General features: G+C 45.7%; 1 protein-coding gene across 7 annotated transcripts in view; it reads right to left on the reverse strand.

The window, feature by feature from the left end:
* BBS9 (Bardet-Biedl syndrome 9) overlaps positions 1-19,598 on the reverse strand; it is a 519,285-nt gene that overhangs the window by 167,464 nt on the left and 332,223 nt on the right. The gene's annotated exons all lie outside the window — the stretch shown is intronic.

A 19,598-nucleotide genomic window follows, 5' to 3' on the forward strand; every position in this document is an offset into this window, starting at 1 on the left:
TTTGAATGAAGACGAAGTGTGAAACTTGTGCACCAGGAAGGGCAGAGAATTATACCTCAGATTTCTCAGAAGAAGGAAATGACAGATGCACTGAGGTGCGTATCACTGGCTGAAGGAAGAGGCAAGATGGGGAAAAAATTTGAGATGTAGGATTTCTTTCTTACAGTATGTGACAGAGTGCTCAGGTCTAATAGATGGGTCAGCACTAGGCAGGAAGGAAGGCATCAGGATGTGGGAGGATGGCACTAACTGTGCCTGCACTGAAGGCCATCCCAAGGAAGACAAATCTCTTTTCCTCACAGGGCCCTGATGAACAGTGGCTGAAGTTCATAGGGATTAGGACTGGTGTGTTGCACTGTACAGGTGTTGGTGGAGGGGAATAAATTATACAGAGTGGACACTAAAAGAAGAGCAATTCCTGGAGTGGCCAAGTACCAGGGGAGCGGGAGTGCGACACCCGCCATATCACACAATAAGTGATCAATTTTTTCTGAACACATAAAACCAATCTTCTGTTGAATACTATGGTGCTCCACATTTCCAGAACCACTGAACTCCATCACCACAAGAAGACACGGCTTTCTGTCTGCCATGGACACCTTCAAGAAAGGAGAGGTGTCCACCCTGGAAAATATTAATTTTGTTTCAGTGATTTAGATATGCTATAAAAGACCCCTGTTAATGAGTGTGTTCTTACATATGATGCTGGCATTTTCAAGGAAGTCCCATTGAAATTCAATGGTAGCTGGGCTCCTGACTTCCTTAGGTACCTGTGAAAGTCACAGTCTAAATGTATACATACTATAATCTGACTTTCTTTTTTTTCTATATGGTTTATCCTACCTCCCTACCATATGGATACAATTTCTACTGATTTTGGCATTAATGCTCCCTGTACAAAATATATAATGGTTTGCGTATTAGATAGCTGTACATTTCCTGTTATATGCATCCTTACTATGAGCCTTATCCCATCTCTGTAAAAACCAAGATGGATTTTGCCATTGGCTTCAATGGCAGCAGTATCAGTCCCTTTGTATTTCCTGGAGTCAGGAGGGAAACACGTACTGCTATATGGTTACTGGGAAAATTTTCAGAAGTGCCTACATAGTTTAGGAACCTATGTCTCATTTTCAAAAGTAATTTAGGCATTTATGAGTCTAAATCTAATTGAAAATACATAGGATTAGGCTCCTAAGTGCCTAAATCACTTCTGAAAATGTGACTTAAATGCTTTTGAAAATTTTACCCAATGTCAATCCTGTGCCAAAAAAATACTCATTTTTATGTATACATGTGCAAAAAGGAATACAATTTTATTCATAAAGCAAATGTTTTTTAAGGCAGGGCTTTAACATTAGTAATGAAGACTGAATGTGTAATGCTGCTATGCTGTAGGTCCAAATCCTTGGAATATTTACAGAGTTGCTTGGATAAATAATTTTTTCATGTAACATATATTGTTCTTACCACAAGTAGAATAAATCCACCTAGAAGCTACATGTCTATGCCTCCACTCACACGGGACAGAGTTATTAATGTATGGTGTCTCTCTTACTGCATTTCAAAATGAAAATGGGCCTGCTCTAAATTTCACTGAATGCCATGGTAGTCATTCAACTGACCTGAAAAGGAGCTGGATCAGTGGTGAATATACAGTTTAAACTGCACTTAATTCAGTTTTTACCCTTTGAAAACATTTTTCACTTCATAGGACAAATATCACCAAACTGAAAATATCATTACAACTCCAAGTCCTTCACACCTTCGGACTGCATGGGTGCTAGTCAACACGTTTAAATCCGATAGATCTTTATCTTTACATTCAGACAGTTCTCTTTAAATTGTCATGTTTGTGTGTGTGTCCCTGCGTGTGCAAGTGCATGTTGTTTCAGGGGTTCCCACTAATCATCTATTTTAGCAACCTACTATTATGAACTTTTGTCCATCCCAAGGACTGAAAAAAATCATAGTAGCATAATCATTCACATCCATTGATAATTATTTAAGTAAACTATATCAAGCAGAAAAGTGAGCTATTTACCAAAAAAGCAAGAACAGCATATAAATCTCAAAGATTGGAAATGATCCAGGTTGAGAAGTTCTCCAGATGTCAGTCTATAAACAGTGCTTCATGAAATGAATTTCCCCATTAACTGTTGGCAAGAACAGCACCTCAAATATGTTATTGCATTATGACCCACTCTTCCCCCTTTTCTGTGCAGCTGAATTCTTGTCTGACACCTCAGATCTTTTATCAGTTGTGATAAATCCAGCACTTTGGGCAGGCAAACTGCGGTCAGCAAAATTGTTTGATAGGGTACGATGTTACGGCCAAGTAATTGTGAGCTTTCTTCACTGAAGGAAATGAGACCGCTCTTGTTTATTTTCACTACATCTGTTTTTGTAACACATTTAGTTCTTAAGTTGGAAAGAGACACACACATCCAAAGGAAACATAAACATATGCTATCTACTTTTTCTTTAATTAAAGTACTGACAGTTTTGCTACAGAGTCCTAGCACAATGTTTTTTCACATTAACATGGTTCTTAAAGCTCAAAAACAGGAAAACAAAAGTAGTAAACAGCTGTAGAAAGTAAAGGAGCTTGGCAGGAATGACTATTTGTGTTTCCTTTTTCTTTTCCAGTTGATCAATATCTAAACCATTCATCAACAAAAAGTGCAGTCTATTATCCTCCAGCTAGATCTCCCCTTCACAGCACAGAAGAAAGATCTATGATATTTGGACATGTTCTATTATTTTAAATTTTCACATAGCTATTAAACTCCCCAAAACAGACAAAGTCCGAATCAAATAATCTCTTTTCTGGGAGTTTCCATTTCCACTCTTATTTCTCTTCTGAATTCTCCTTCTGAGATTAACTCTTACAAGAGTTCTTACAGAAGGGAGAAAAAAAAATGTTACACATTCAGTCTCAGTGGCAAGAAGGCCAGTACATGAGGCAAAAGCTCTGTAAAAAGCAGATCTTTCCTTCCTATGTACACCACTGGAGATAGACTGAACAGCAAAACTATTTCACAGAACTCCCAAAGTTCTGGGCAATTTCATATTCAATTACTTGTAGGCTCTGCCTGCAATACATACTGAACCAGTAATCCTTCTCAAAGTGCACAGAAACTGCAGTTTTCAATAGTGTTATAGTCTAGGTGCCATTGATGCATTAAAGGGTTCATAATGGTCACTCCAGTTGCATACCGTTTGGGGAGCAGAAGAGAACAGATTGTTCACTCTAGAGATTTCCCCATTTCAGCAGTCTCTTTGCAATTGTAAAGAAACAGAAAAAGCATAGGAAGCTTTTCCAAAAAGATTTTTATTTATTTAAAGATATTTTTACATCTGCCCAATGGAAAATGGTCTTCTCATCAAGTTTCAGTGAGGGAAATGCTAATGGAATAGCTGATTAATCAGTTAAGTGCTGCAGAACAAACCAAAGTCGGACAAATTCATGTTTTTCCCACTGTTCCCAACTGATTCATGGAAAATGTTTCTAATTTTTGTGCAATTAAAACATATTGTGCTGAGTTAAATATAAAGTCCTCAATTATTGTGGACAATCTAAACACATCTCCAGTTAGGAATACACTGTGGAATAGTTCTGCTGTTTCCTTCTTTCGCTGGTTTGTTTACTGATTAACTACTGTACTAGTAGTTTTGGTAGATTGCTCCATAGAAAACTGAGGCCTGGCCTACACTACCAAGTTAGGTGGATGTAAGCTGCCTTGCATCAACCTAGTTGTGCACGTGTCTACACTTAAATTTGTCTCCCACTGGTGTAAGCAAGCACTGAGTCATGGTCAATGTACTGAGGTCAATGCAGTGTGAGACTGTTAGCTACATTGACCCTAACAGTCCTCCAGCAGCTGTCCCACAATGCCTGACACTGACCTCTCTGGGCACAAATGTGAACTCCACTGCCCAGCAGTCACATAGACCTGAAGCTCTTCCACACCCTTTAAAACCCCCCAATTTTTTGAAACGCCCTTTCCTGACTGTCCACCTTGGCAAGCACACCTAGCAGCTCTCCATTGTTGTGCGCAACTGCCCAACTAACTATGCTGGCTACATGCTCCAGATGCGGTTTGGCCTGGTGCAGACAGGAGATATTGGCTCTCCTGGGCCTGTGGGAAGATGGGGCAGTGCGGGTATAGCTATGGACCAGCCATAGAAAAGTGGAAATCTACAAGCAGGTTGCATGGGATGCAGGAGAAGGGGTACAACAGCGATCCGCAGCAGTGCCATGTGAAGAAGCTGCAGCAGGCATATCAGAACGCCATGGAGGCAACAGTCAATCCATTGCTGAGCTGCAGACCTGCCACTTTTACAATGAGCTGCATACCATACTTGACATGCGACCGGGGGATCCAGCTATGCTATGAGCCAAGACCTTTGAGACTTCACTGCAGTCCAATCTGTCATGGCACTCAAGCACTGGCAAGCCTGATTAAGGGGAAGGCACCTCAGGTAAGTGTGTAAATGTATTTCCCATTGCAGTGATGTACTAATGGTGCCCCCGACTTAACAGGACATCTCTATCGACCTTTCATTGTTTTACTCATATTAAAAGAGGTAGCATTATCTGCTTTTCAATCTGCTGCAGTTAGGTGGGGACGGGAGGGGGTGGGAAGGCCATGTGTACCAGTTTGTTTAGGTACACAGGGATGTCCTTTGAGTCCTCCTTATGGATTTCAATACACTTTCATGAAGGTACTTTGCAATTCTCTCTCAAAGGTTTCTAGGGACGACAGCCTTATTTCATCCTTCACTGTAGACACTTTCCCATGCCAGTAAGCAAGAACTTTGCAGGCACTATTGCAGTAAACAGGCTAGCAGCATAAGGGGCCAGGTGACTTTGGAAACCAGCAGCAGCTGTGCTCTCTGTGACTTTATTACCCTTAAGACTGAGCTATTTACCAAATATCAGCTACAATCACCACCACCTGTGAAACATGGTGCCAGTACGCAGTGCCATTGCCCTGTACTCATAGATTCATGCAACTGAGTAATTGCCTCCTCACTTCCCTAACCTCTCCTGGGTCATACTCACCATGGCTGGGGCTGAAGAGCAGAAGTGTCAATAAGCATGTCTTGTTCAAAACTTTAGGGGAGCAAGGGAAGGGAGTTCTGAATCTTAAGTTTTGCTTACTGTTGTGACTGTACTGACAATGGTACCTGTGCGTGTTTTATCTGTAGTTGCTACCATTGAAGCCTTGAGGGATTCCCGCTCCACAGCTGCAAAAAGCCTGATCCAGATAAGGAGGAGAAAAAAAGAGGACTCCAGATGTTCTGTTCAATGAGGTCCTGCAAGCCAGTGCTGCATCAGACCATGAGCAAATAGCCTGGAAGGTGAATATTGCAGACAGCCTGTAAAAGGAAAGAGCGGACAGGAGAAGGGCCAAGAGTACATAGGTGCTGGAACTAGGCATGCGGGGGTGCTGCAGCACCCCCTGGTTTGAAGTGGTTTCCATTATATGCAGGGTTTACAGTTTGGTTCAATGGCTCTCAGCACCCCCGCTATATAAATGGAGAACTCCATTTCAGTGCCTTTTACATCCCCGCCCCTCCATACTTCACATGGCACCAGAGGCCCTACCACTCCACACCAGGATACAATAAGGACAATTACAGCTTCACATACACTGACCTGTGAGAGAAACTGCAGAGCCAAGTAGAGCACAGTCCACCACAACAGATTACTGTTGCTCGCTGTTAAAGTGCTCTTTCAAAGCCTTCCTGAGCCATATAGCTCAGGGTTGAGCTCTTCTAATAGCCCTTGTGTCTGTCTGCTCAAATTCACCTCCACTCTCTATCCCGGCGGCAACTTTTCCCCCTTTGCTCCACAGATATTATGTAGGACAGAGCAGGCAGCTATAACCATTGGGATTTTTTTTTCACTTAGATTTTTACTCACAGTCTTGTGAGTAAACAACGCCAGCATCTCTTCAAACTACCAAAAGCAGATTCAACTGTCATTCTGCAACTTCCGAGCTGGTAGCTGAATCTTTCCTTCATGCTCTCGAGGTGGCCAGCATACAGCTTCATGAGCCAGGGGGGCAAGAAGTAGGCTGAGTCCTCAGGATCACCACTGGCATTTCAACATCACCAAAGGTAACCCACCGTTTGCGAAAGGAAGTCCTCGCTTGCAATGTTCTGAACAGTCCTGTGTTCTTAAAGATGCAAGTGTCATGCACCTTCCCTGACTAGTCAATACTGATGTCAGTGAAGCATCCCCAGTGATCCACCAAAGCTTGCATAATTGTAGAAAAATAGCCCTTCTGTTGATGTACTCTGTGGCCAGGTGGACTGGTGCCAAAATAGAGATATGAGTGCCATATATCGCTCCAGTGCAGTTCGGGAACCCCATTGCTTCAAATCCATCCACTATGTCCTGCATGTTGCCTAGAGTCACAGTCCTGTGTAGCAGGAGACCATTAATGGCCCTGAGCACTTGCATAACAATGGCCCCCACAGTGAATTTTCCAACTCGAAAATGATTTCTCACTGACCGGTAGCAATCTGATGTCGCGAGTTTCCACAGTGCAATCACCACTCGCTTTTCTACTATCAGTTCAGCTCTCATTCTGGTGTCCCAACACTGGAGGCCTGGGATGAGCTTGGCACACAGATCCAGAAATGTGGCCTTGTGAATCCAAAAGTTCTGCAGACATGCTCGTCATCCCTAACCCTGCATTATGATGCGACCTGAACAGTCAGTGCTCATTTCCCAGACCCAGAAGTGGTGCTCCACGATCTGCAGCTGCTCCATAAATGACACCAACAACTTTGAATTGGTTCTTGATGTGTTCCACAGCAATCTGTCCTCCACAAAACTGTCATATTCCCTGCTGATTCGGTTTTTCTTTCAACTCTGCAAATATCAGAGTATCATGCATCCTGTGATTGCAACACTCATGACAATAGTGCAGAAGTGTGCAGGCTCCATGCTCCATGCTTTTGTCAAATATGACAGGCAGCAAGAAGGGCCATCTGGGTTCATGCAGTTTTTTTAATAGGAGAAAAATTAAGGGATATAGATGGGATTATGGGATGGAGAAAGTTGCATGATGGGAAATTGATCCCTTGCTACCAGTCTCACCTGCATGACTTGTGTCTGCCCCACCATCCACTCCCAAAACTTCCCAAAACACAGTGGCTATCCATAGTGCACCATGCTGTGCAGCGAAACAAGCACTCCAGGTGGTTACACACAATGCCATCACGAGGAGCTAAGTATGCATGCACACAAGCGATATACTGTGGCAGCTTTATGCCAACATAGTTTGCATCGGCAAAAGCTTATAATATAGACATGCCCTAAGTAACTTTTGAGATCGGAGTGTGGGAAGATAATCTACAACTGTCATGCGAGAGCCTAGCAGGTTTGTGTGACACGGAGAGGTATTTTGGGTACAATGACTTCTTCTGAATTCATAAGTTGTCTCAACTTGTAACAGTGCAGGGGATTTTGGCAGAACATTCTCTTTTATGACAGCACATATGCTGTTTAAGTCGTCAAATCCTCTTGGCCATTTTTCCAGGAAGAGGTTGAGTGCATGTGGTATGCAAGTCATAGGAATGGCATTGGGAAATGCCACTAAAAACTGATCTAACAGCTGTTTTCATTAAAGAAGCATTATGAGACATCATGCAAAAAACTCTGTCAAAATCAACTTTCTGTAGTACCCTTAGTAAAGCATGGCTGAGAGTAGAATAATTTTAAGCTATCTAGCCATTCAATATCTAGCAAAAGAAGTTTCTTACTAGCTCTGAAAAAAAGGATGAATAATGATAGCTCCCTTCAGCCACATAAGTCTGTTATTTCATCCAACAATGCATTCACCTGACAATCATGCACTGCTTGGAAAATAAGTTCCTTGTGTTCTGGTCTGAGTTGGGGAAGGTAAATATTTCTTAGTTGTGCAGGACTTGGAAGAGTTCCACCTTCCTTTGTGTAATGGCATGTAAAATCAGTTTACAATGAGGCCTTTACAAGGGAAATATCAGCTCAGACAATAACTCTTGACAAATGCCAGCATAAAGCTATCACAGTATCCTTCAGATTGCATTGTCTGACATAAACACCCAGTTTTTGTTGTTGTCTGGGACTCAGGCCCTCCACCTTTATTTTTAGAGTGTCTTCTCCCCCAACTATATTTTGTATTTAGCATAAATGTGTAGGGCTTGTTTCGTAAATGTGAAATACTATTGAAACAGAACAGAATATTACTGCCAGCAAATTCAATGATATACTGTGGCAAGCGATATACTGTGGCAGCTTTATGCCAACATAGTTTGCATCGGCAAAAGCTTATAATATAGACATGCTCTAAGTAACTTTTGAGATCGGAGTGTGGGAAGATAATCTACAACTGTCATGCGAGAGCCTAGCAGGTTTGTGTGACAGAATATTACTGCCAGCAAATTCAATGATACAGATTTTCAGGGTATAACTATGCTCATTCAACTATGTAAACCATACTTGATAACTGTATTTTTGGAGGGCTGGGGTGGTGGGAGAAGGGAAAGTTCAGCTTTTTTAGTAGTCTCTCATAACAACTTTTATACCATGAAGGTTTGGCTTTTTGTAGAATATGTACACATCATATATATATATATATATATATATATATATATATATATATATATATAAACGAGAGAGCATGCACACACAATTTTGCTGGCTAGCTGCACTACAAAAATGGCTTAAAATAAATACCCAAAAATGAAAATAAACCCCACAAAACCAGGAGCCTTAAGTATAATTCAGAAATTTCCTTTCTAGCATCCCTCTCTGTACTGCTTCTACTGTCTTCTCAAACATTATACAAAATATTACTTCTTCTAATGTGAGAATCAAATGCTGCATCAGCTCTTCCCACAAGACTTCTTACCACAAAAAATTCAGGAGGTGGCAGATTTTCCTTTTCTCTTCTGATCATCAACATCACTTGGCTTCTCAGCATACTTGTATGTCCTCCCTGGCATGCTGCACTAGAACAGCAACACTAGCGGAAAATCTAAATTCTGATTGAACTATTAACGTGTACTTCCATCTCACTTAGAATCTGATTACGCATAGTCTACCTTGCATTGCATCAGTGTCAATGGACAAACAGTATGGCTGCTAAATTAAGGAAGCACATAATGCCAAATCATGCTATTCAGATCACTACACAAGAACAGATTCATGTTAATTTGGTCTGAAATAGCCTGAATTTGGTGGGCATGTTTGATGGGGTATTTGGTGGGCTGAGACTATGAAGGTGTGGATAAAAGTTTCTGTAAGTATCTGTCTGAGTTCCTGTTAAATCAATGCTGCTGGGACTTTATGGCGTTATTAATAACGTTAGGACACCTAGAGTCTTGGAGAGGTGTATTTTTATTATTTAAAATCTAAATAAATATTGAGATAATATTGAATAACTTTCCAGAACCAGTTGTTCTCCAAAGACATTGTATATCTCTATATAAACAAATTACCTCTATGGGTTCTGCATTAAGACCCAGCGAGAACTCCTGAAGTTCAATGTTCTGAGCTCTTGAGTTCAGCAAAAGGTATCCTCATCAAAACATATTTGCTGTCAGCAATGTTCATCACACTCTGTTTATCAAGACTGTAGCTTTTTTCATTACCCCATCATTCTATTATTTATGTTTTGCTAAAACTGTATATTGTAACACTGATACACTGACCCTTCTTATATTCAGCACCCGTAACACATTAGACACCAAATTTACTTATCCTGTTCTTATTTACAGCATATCATTGTGGAGCCCTAGTTGCATAGTGGCTGAAATAGTTCTATGGCTCACGAGTAGCACTCCAGTGGCATGATCCAAAGCCAACTGAAGACAACAGAAGCCTTTCCATTGACTTCAATGGGTTTTGGGTAGGGACCAAGAGAGGAGCGGGACCAGTGGGATGACTGCATCAGCAATTTCAATGATACAGTCACGATGAAAAGGAACCTCAGCTCCTCCAAAAGATGTTCTTAATAGGAGCTGGAGAAAACATCATCAAATTCTTGGAGCTTTGATGATGTCAGAGACACCAAACTCTAGTAGGAGTCCATGGGAAGCTCTGGTAAATTTGTAAATTAAGCAACTTGTAGATTCTTTGGGTACAGATAAACAAATCAAGGATACCAAAGAACTTGCAACACTGAAAGTAGAGTTCTTTTTTAATATGTAACAGTATCATCCAGTGCTTGAAATAAATTCTCAAATGAAGCAGCTCATTATTTTGTGAAATATATTAATGTATTGGAGAAAACACATCGCTTTTGCTGAATCACAAGTTTCTCAGTTTATTATTGATGTCACCCAAAAGACAGAGTTTTATTTAGAAATGCATGGTGGGGGAATTTGCCAAGTCCAGGGCAACATTACATTTTATCTGGTCTGGGAAATTTTCACTTTTCTTAATGATTAACTAGCTGGCTTTCAATGGATTATGTTAAAAACTGAGAACTAAAAGAATAATAATAAACATGTATGGAAATTTGTTTAATTATTGCAGTAGCAAATCTCAATGACTTAAGCCTAATTAAGTCCCTTTGCTATTTGAAGCCTTTTTTTTTTTTTGCTTTTATGACCAAAACCAGCTCAGTTTTTATTATTTTGGGCTCAATCATCCCCACCCCTGGGAATGGGTTTTGCGTAGGAAATTTTCATGAGGAACCCTCACATCATCCTATGGGGAAGGGATCAATTTGTCCTCCAGCTGTGCAATAGCCTGCAGGATATGCTGTTTCCCTGGCAGGTCCCCAGAAACCACATGGAGGATATAGAAGGCCACCCAGAGATTCTGTGCCTCTGCACCAAACTAGGCCTCAGTGGCAAACTTGGTCTAACATGTTGCTCCATTTATTTAACCTATTTGCTTTTGAGGAATAGAGACAGAATTACATAACGTACAGTCCCAGAGCCTTAAAATTCCATCTTATCCTGAAGAAAGTTTGTTCATTTACAAGAACATATTGCTACTCAATAGATTTCACCCTGAAGGGCAAGTGGGACTTTAGGAGTCTGGGGCTTGACTCTGATTTCAATGACACCAGTGTAAATTAGGAGTAACTATTGAACCCAATGGTGTTAAACTAGTATAAAAATGGTGTATGTGAAAAAAGAATCAGGTTCCACCACTGCCATTGTTTAAGGCTACGATTATATCACATAGGTCATGGAAGTCATGGAATCCGTGACTTCCAGAGACCTCCGTGACATTTTTTGTCCTGGGGCTGGAGCTCCCAGCCTGCTCCTCCCACCCCGCCCCGCAACTCTCAGCCCCTGCCCTAGTGGGGGGACCCCCCACAGCTGCCCAGCTGTGGCAGATGGACCCTGCAGCTGCCCCACCGCGGTGGGCGGCGGGGACACCCACAGAGCTCCCAGCCACCATGTGGGGTGAGGGGACCCCACAGCAGCTCAGCCCCCACCGGTGGCAAGGGACCCCAGAGCTCCCACTCACTACAGGTGGCAGGGTATCCCCCCGGAGCTCCTTGCTACCACTGATGGCAGGGGCCCCCCAGAGCTGCTCAGCCATTGTGTGGCGGGGATTCCAGAGCTCCCAGTGACTGCAGCAGCGGGGGACCCCAAGCCACAGCAGCAGTGAGTGCTGAACCCACCTGCCCTTTCGTCAGGGATATTTTTAGTGAAAGTTAGGGACAGGTCATAGGGTTCCGTGAATTTTTCTTTATTGCCCGTGACCTGTCCATGACTTTTACTAAAAATATCTGCCACAAAATCTTAGTCTTACTGTTGTTTAATCAAAGGCGTTCTGCTCTCTGAGACTTTCACTGACTGACTTTTCATATCCTCTTCTCTTCACAACTTTGCTTTTCAACTTTAGTGGCAGTGGTCCCTACATTTCTCTAATGAAATACAATTATTGTCATATTTGAGCCAAATGGAAAACAGACATGAGGCCAAGACATTTTTTCTTGTTTTGTTATGACTGAAGGTCCTATTAATTATTCAGCCAAGCAAGTATTCTATATAGTATTGTTAGTCAAGATTTTTCAAAAGTGGCTAGTGATTTTGGGTGTGTAATTTGAAACATCTTAAAAGGAGCTTGATTTGCACACACTGTTGCACACCTTCTGAAAATCAGGCATCTTAAAGTGTCGCAAGTTGGGTTCCCAAATCTCTAGCCACTTTAGAAAGCCTTGACCTTGATCTTTTCAGACAAGAGAGGGTGGTTTAACTTGGCTAATGTCACCAAATGAATTTACATCTACTAGTCCCTAAGACATAATGGACATGTAGAGAGAGCTCCATACAAGATAACCTGCAGAGTCTGGTAAAGCAATCTCTGTTTTTATAATAAAATGCTAAGAATGAGACAAAGTGGCTTTTTGTATGGGGGGAAGACACAGGATTTACTGTACTGCTTCAACTTTTACAAAGTTGACAGTGCCTCTATTGTACAAAAGAAAAATAAATTAAACAAATGACAGAGCAAGTAGTGTAAAGAGATGCCCTTTTTCAGCTATTTTCATGCCATATGCTCGTATAATTCATTTAATTCAGCTACTTGGTTTTCCAGGACTTGCTTTTAGCTCTTTGTTCAGGATATTTTTATTTTATTTTACTAACAGAAAGAAATAATGGACTGGAGCAATAAAACAGAAATCAGACCTTTGCTAAAACTGTCAAAATTCGCCTTTTTGAGATTGGAAGCTCTTTGGTACAGATAACCTATACATCTGTACAGCGCCTAGCACAATGGGGCACCGGACCTCTCTGGGGTCTCTACGTGCTACTGCAATACAGATGTTAAATAAGAAGAAACGATGATGATGAATGTTTAATATCTTTCACACAAATGTGCTTGTAATCAAAACTCTGTTTTTGACACTAAAAACATACAGTGTGTCACAGCAGAAATGATGCAAAAGGATGAAATTGTTCATTCACTTGGTCTCAGTCTGAATACGACCTATAAGATCATCAGTTAAAATCATATATGAGATGGTATCCGGAAGATCCTTTTCTAAATTGTCACTACAAAAGAAAAAGGACTGCAAAAATTCAAGCCACATTTGAATTTGGGGTTTATGGTGTGCAGAATGATTTCTGATACATTTTAGTATTTCTTCAGCAGAACATCTGATAATCAATTTGCCTCAAGTCCATGCCATCTTGCCTGCAGCACTCCAGTTAGTCAATCTGTACTTAGATTTTAGGTTGACTGAACATTCTAGAGGGCCTAGCTACTGTAACTTGCTCTTATTGGTTGAGACGTTAATCCCTTATTTTTAGCAAGGAGAAGATAATACCTTCTAAATGACACCACAACCAATAAAGTGGCTCTTCAATGACAAGACACTGGTTTGTGGAGGAACGCTACAAACAATCAAGTTACTAAACTCTGTGCAGTAGACACCTGAAATCCCATTCACACTAGTATTTTTAAACCAGGTTTAAGAATTCACTATGGTTTAAATCTGGGTTGTATGGTTTATGTCCACAATGCACAGGTTTTAAATTGTGCTGCATCTGTGTTACAGAACCGTATTCAAATAATATCAGTGTGTGGAAGGGAATGATCCAGTGTCACATGAGTTAGTACATCTGACATTGGTATTGGAAGACTTGTAAAACTGTTTCAAACTCTGGATCTCTTTTCACTAGCATGAACATGGTTTTAAATCAGAAGGTAGCCGCCTGTGTTGTATTTTCTTTGTTCACAGTGACAGGGTAGTCTGCCGCTCAAAGGGCCATGGGACCTTGGGACAGCCCGCCCTGTTTGGAAACTGACCTTTTTTTTTAGACCAGGTGTTTTGGCCTGGGAGAGGGGATTATCAGATCTAGATGGGAAGAGGTCAGGTGCTTCCTATAAAGGGCTGAAAGAGCTCAATTGAAAGGAGAAGCTGCATGAAAACAGGGTGGATCCCAGGGCACACTCTGGAGCAGAATAGGGTTGCCAACCCTCCAGGATTGGCCTGGAGTCTTCCCGAATCAGTATCGATCTCCTGGTGACTATTGAAAAAAATCCAGAAGATTTTAATAGGATATTTTAAGAAAATGACATTACGTTATGCTGGGGGAAAATTCTCCTGGAATAGCTTCAGTCAGAGTTGGCAACCCTCAAGCAGAACGGAGAGACAAAAGAGGCAAGTCTTATGGGAAAAGACGGTTACTTACCTTTGTAACTGTTGTTCTTCGAGATGTGTTGCTCATATCCATTCCCATTAGGTGTGCGTGCGCCGCGTGCACGTTTGTCGGAAGATTTTTACCCTAGCAACACTCGGTGGGTCAGCTGGGTCACCCCCTGGAGTGGCGCCGCTATAGCGCCGAATATATACCCCTGCTGACCCAACGGCCCTTCAGTTCCTTCTTGCCGGCTACTCCGACAGAGGGGAAGGAGGGCGGGTTTGGAATGGATATGAGCAACACATCTCGAAGAACAACAGTTACAAAGGTGAGTAACCGTCTTTTCTTCTTCGAGTGCTTGCTCATATCGATTCCAATTAGGTGATTCCCAAGCCTTGCCTAGGCGGTGGGGTCGGAGTGAGATGTTGCAGAATGCAAAACTGCTGAGCCAAAGGCTGCATCATCTCTGGACTGTTGGACCAGTGCATAATGTGAGGCAAAGGTATGGACCGAGGACCAGGTAGCTGCGCGACATATCTCCTGGATGGGTATGTGAGCCAGGAAAGTAGCAGAAGAAGCCTGAGCCCTGGTGGAATGCGCAGTGAGGTGGCTCGATGGAACATGGGCCAAGTCATAGCAGGTGTGGATGCATGACGTCACCCAAGAAGAAATCCTCTGGGAGGAGACAGGTAGGCCCTTCATTCGGTCTGCCACAGTGACGAAGAGTTGGGGCGTTTTACGAAAGGGCTTTGTTCACTCGATATAAAATGCGAGCGCCCTACGGACGTCTAGGGAGTGCAATTGTTGCTCCCTTCGCGATGAGTGGGACTTCGGAAAGAAGACCGGAAGGAAGATATCCTGGTTGATATGAAAGGCTGACACCACCTTAGGGAGGAAGGCCGGATGTGGTCGCAACTGCACCTTGTCCTTGTGAAACACAGTATACGGTGGGTCCACCGTGAGAGCCCGAAGCTCGGAGACTCGTCTGGCCGATGTAATGGCTACGAGGAAAGCTGTCTTCCAGGACAGGTATAGCAGCGAGCAGGTTGCCAGTGGCTCGAATGGGGCAGTCATAAGTCTGGTTAGAACCAGGTTGAGGTCCCAGGTTTGGGCGGGGCGGCGAACTTGGGGGTATAAGTGCTCCAAGCCCTTGAGGAACCTAGAAACCATAGGGTGCGAGAAAACGGAGCGGCCACTCTCCCCTGGGTGGAAGGTAGAGATGGCTGCCAAGTGCACCCTCAATGATGACACCGCCGGGCCCTGCTGTTTGAGAGACCAGAGGTAGCCCAAGATGGAATGGATTGGGACCTCGGTGGGAGTAACATTGTGCGTTTTGCACCAGCAGGAGAAACACTTCCACTTGGCCAGATATGTTAACCGTGTGGAAGGTTTCCTACTACCCAGGAGTACCTGTTGTACGGAGGCAGAGCAACGTAACTCGGATCAGTTTAGCCACGCAGCAGCCATGCTGTGAGGTGCAGGGATTGCAGGTCTGGGTGGTGAAGTCTGCCGTGATCCTGCATTATGAAGTCTGGGCGAAGAGGCAGGGGAATCGGGTTGGCTATCGACAGGTCTAGCAACATGGTGTACCAGTGCTGCCTGGGCCACGCTGGAGCGATCATGATCAGGTGCGCTCTGTCCCTGCGGAGTTTTAGCAGGACCCTGTGAACCAGTGGGAACGGTGGAAAAGCATACAGCAGATGGCTCGTCCACGGCATCAGAAAAGCATCTGAGATCGAACCTGGGGAGAGGCCTTGGAATGAGCAGAACGTCTGGCACTTCCTGTTCTCACGAGAAGCGAATAGGTCTATGCGGGGAAAGCCCCACTTCCGGAAAACGGAATGGATAACGTCCGGACGAATCGACCACTCGAGAGACAGGAAGGATCTGCTGAGGCGATCCGCCAGAGTGTTCTGGACCCCTGGGAGAAAGGACGCTACCAGGTCTATCGATTGGGCTATGCAGAAGTCCCAGAGCTGGATGGCTTCCTGGCAAAGAGGGGAGGACCGTGCTCCTCCCTGCTTGTTTATGTAATACATGGCCGTTGTGTTGTCTGTGAACACTGAGACACAACGGCCTTGTAGGTGCCGCTGAAACGCCTGGCACGCAAGGCGGACTGCTCTCAGCTCTTGGACATTGATGTGCAAGGCCAACTCTTGAGCTGACCAAAGGCCCTGAGTGCGAAACTGACCAAGGTGAGCACCCCAGCTGAGAGACGAGGCGTCCATCGTCAGGGACACCGAGGGGTGAGGCAGATGGAACGGCATCCCTGCACACACCAGGGAGGGCGTCGACCACCAGTCGAGGGAGCCTAGGATGCTCGGGGGGATCGTGACGATCATGTCTATGCTGTCTCTGCTCGGGTGGTATACCGAGGTGAGCCACGATTGGAGTGGACGGAGGCGAAGCCTGGCATGTTTGGTTATGAACGTGCAGGCAGACATGTGACCCAGGAGACCTAGGCAAGTGCGAGCCGAAGTTGTCGGGAAGTTCCATAGACCTTGTATAATTGTTGCCATCGCCTGAAACAGAGGCTGAGGTAAGCAGGCTCTGGCGAGATTGGAGTCCAGGATGGCCCCAATGAATTCTATTCTCTGTGTGGGAATCAGAGTGGATTTCTCTATATTGATCATCAGGCCTAGACACAGGAATAGGTCCTTGACGATGCCCACATGATGGGTAACTTGGGCCTCAGCGGTCCCTCGAATGAGCCAATCGTCTAGCTACGGAAAAACGTGTATCCGGCGGCGGCGGAGGGAGGCGGCGACTACAGTCATGCACTTTGTGAATACTCTTGGGGCTGTAGAGAGGCCAAACGGAAGGACCGTAAACTGGAAATGTTGACGATTGGCCACAAACCGGAGGTACCTTCTGTGTGGAGGATAAATGGCAACGTGAAAATACGCATCCTTCATATCGAGGGCAGCATACCAGTCTCCGGGATCCAAGGATGGGATGATGGTCCCCAGGGATACCATGCGTAACTTCAGCTTTATCATGAACTTGTTGAGTTCACGCAGGTGTAGGATAAGTCTGAGACCTCCCTTCGCCTTGGGGATTAGGAAATAGCAGGAGTAGAACCCCTTGCCCCTTTCGTCCTTTGGTACCTCCTCTATAGCTCCTACGGCGAGGAGCATCCGCACCTCTTGCAAGAGGAATTGCTCGTGAGAGGGGTCCCTGAAGAGGGACGAGGATGGAGGGTGGGAGGTGGGGAGTGAAATAATCTGGAGGCGGTACCCAAGTTCCACCGTGCGTAGGACCCAACGATCTGAGGTTAGATGGGAACATGCAGGGAGGAAAAAGGAGAGGCGGTTGTAAAAGGGAGGGAATGGATCCTGTGTAATAACTGGTACGCTGTCCTCGGGTGTGCCTTCAAAAGTTTGGCTTTGGCCCCGCTGGTGGTTTAGAGGGACCCTGATTTTGGCCCCCTTGGGGCCCTGACTGACGCCTACGACCGCCTCGGCCAAGCCTTCTGCCAAAGTCCTGTCTTTGTCTAGGCACAGGGTAAGGGCGGTGGGGCTGGGGACGGAAAGGCCGGCGCTGAGTCACCGGCGTGTGCATGCCGAGAGAGCGCATAGTGACCCTGCTGTCCTTTAGGCTTTGTAGCCTAGGGTCAGTTTTTTCGGAGAACAGGCCTTTGCCATCGAAGGGCAAGTCCTATATAGTATGCTGCAGCTCCGGGGAAAGGCCCGACACCTGGAGCCATGAAATGCACCTCATGGCAACACCCGAGGTCAGAGTCCTGGCAGCGGAGTCAGCTGCATCCAATGAGGCCTGGAGGGAAGTTCTTGCCACTTTCTTCCCTTCTTCCAGGAGGGCAGCAAACTCTTGACGGGAGTCCTGAGGAACCAACTCCGTAAATTTGCCCACCGCCACCCAGGTGTTGTAATTGTAGCAGCTAAGCAGGGCTTGCTGGACTTACTGGGCCCCTGCCGAGTACACCTTACGGCCCAGTAAGTCCATTCGCCTAGCCTCCTTCGATTTAGGGGCTGGTGCCTGCTGGCCATGGCGTTCCCTCTCATTGATGGACTGGACAAGGGAGCAAGGGGGAGGATGTACATATAGGTACTCGTACCCCCTGGAGGGTACCATGTACTTGCGTTCGACTCCCGTAACCGTGGGCGGGATAGAGGCTGGAGACTGTCAGATGGTATCCACCTTGGCTTAGATCGTCCGAATGAATGGTAGGGCCACTCTAGTGGGGGCGTCAGCCAACAGAATGTCTACGACCGGATCCTCTATCTCCGAGACTTCCTCCACTTGGAGGTTCATATTTAGTGCCACCCATCTCAGGAGGTCCTGATGGGCCCTCAAGTCGATTGGAGGAAGGCCCGAGGAGGGCCCGAGGAGGACGTTCCTGCCACCGCCTCATCTGGGGAGGAGGAAGAAGAAAGGCTGGGGACAAGTGGGTCCTGCGTGGGCTCATGCTCCTGGACGACCTCCTGTTCCAGTGGGATCTGGGAGTCCGGTGGCTGAACCGGGGCTTCCTCCGTACCGGTCGGAGGGGGACGGCTAACTGTCGCCTCTGGCACCCAGTGCTCTGACGGAACAGAGCGAGATGGGATCACAGGTACGCCTTGGGCCTGGTGGTACGCCCAAGAAGTCCAGAATGACCACTGATGGGGGCCAGGGTCCTGGGTTTGGGGCTCCTGGAAGACTCTGGTGGGCACATCCAAATCACGGTCCTGCGCGTATGAACTGCCCGCTTGGGACAACACTGATGCATGTCTGGATGGCCATGGAGGAGCTGAAAAGCCCTGGGCAGAGTCTCCCTCTCTAGCTGGCGTTGCTTGACTCGGCACCAGGGATCAGTACCGGGAGGCATACCGGTACCGGGGGCGAGATCGGGACCTGCGACCGGAGCGGTGCCGGGAGGTCGACCGAGATCTCGAGGCTCGATGTCGGGAGTGGCTACGAGAGTCATGGTGCCTGGAACGGTGCCGGGAGCTGGATCGGTGCCGAGTGTATCGGGCCGGCGAACGGGACGCTGACCAGTGCCGCGAGTACGACCGGTACCGAAATGGAGAACGGTGCCGGGACTGCAAGCGGCATCGGGACCTGGATCGGCGACGGGACCGAGAGCGTCTGCGGGACCACGATCGTGAATGGTGCCGCTCTGCAGCGCCAATGGAGGGTGGTCTGATCAAGGCAGGCTTGCCGATCGACTGTATAACCCGCACCGGCGGTGCCGGGGGTTGAGGCAGCGCAGACTCCGTCATTGCAATCAACTCCCTCGCCGTGGAAAATGTCTCCAGCGTGGAGGGAACAGTGAGCTCAACCACGGCTCGCACCGGGGAGCTTTCAGGCACCGGACTCAACGGCTCTTGCGTGGCCGGAATCGATGGTGCCGATGTTGTCGGTGCCACGGCAGGTATCGGTGCCGGGCGGTCCGACTTAGTAGAGTGCTCGGGCTGCGGAGCAGGCGGCGCGGACGCAGCAGGAGTCCTGTGCCTCTTCGCCCTTGGGGAGAGGGATCGGTGCCG

Source organism: Mauremys mutica, chromosome 2 (genome assembly GCF_020497125.1).
Source record: "Mauremys mutica isolate MM-2020 ecotype Southern chromosome 2, ASM2049712v1, whole genome shotgun sequence".
Taxonomy (NCBI): domain Eukaryota; kingdom Metazoa; phylum Chordata; order Testudines; family Geoemydidae; genus Mauremys; species Mauremys mutica.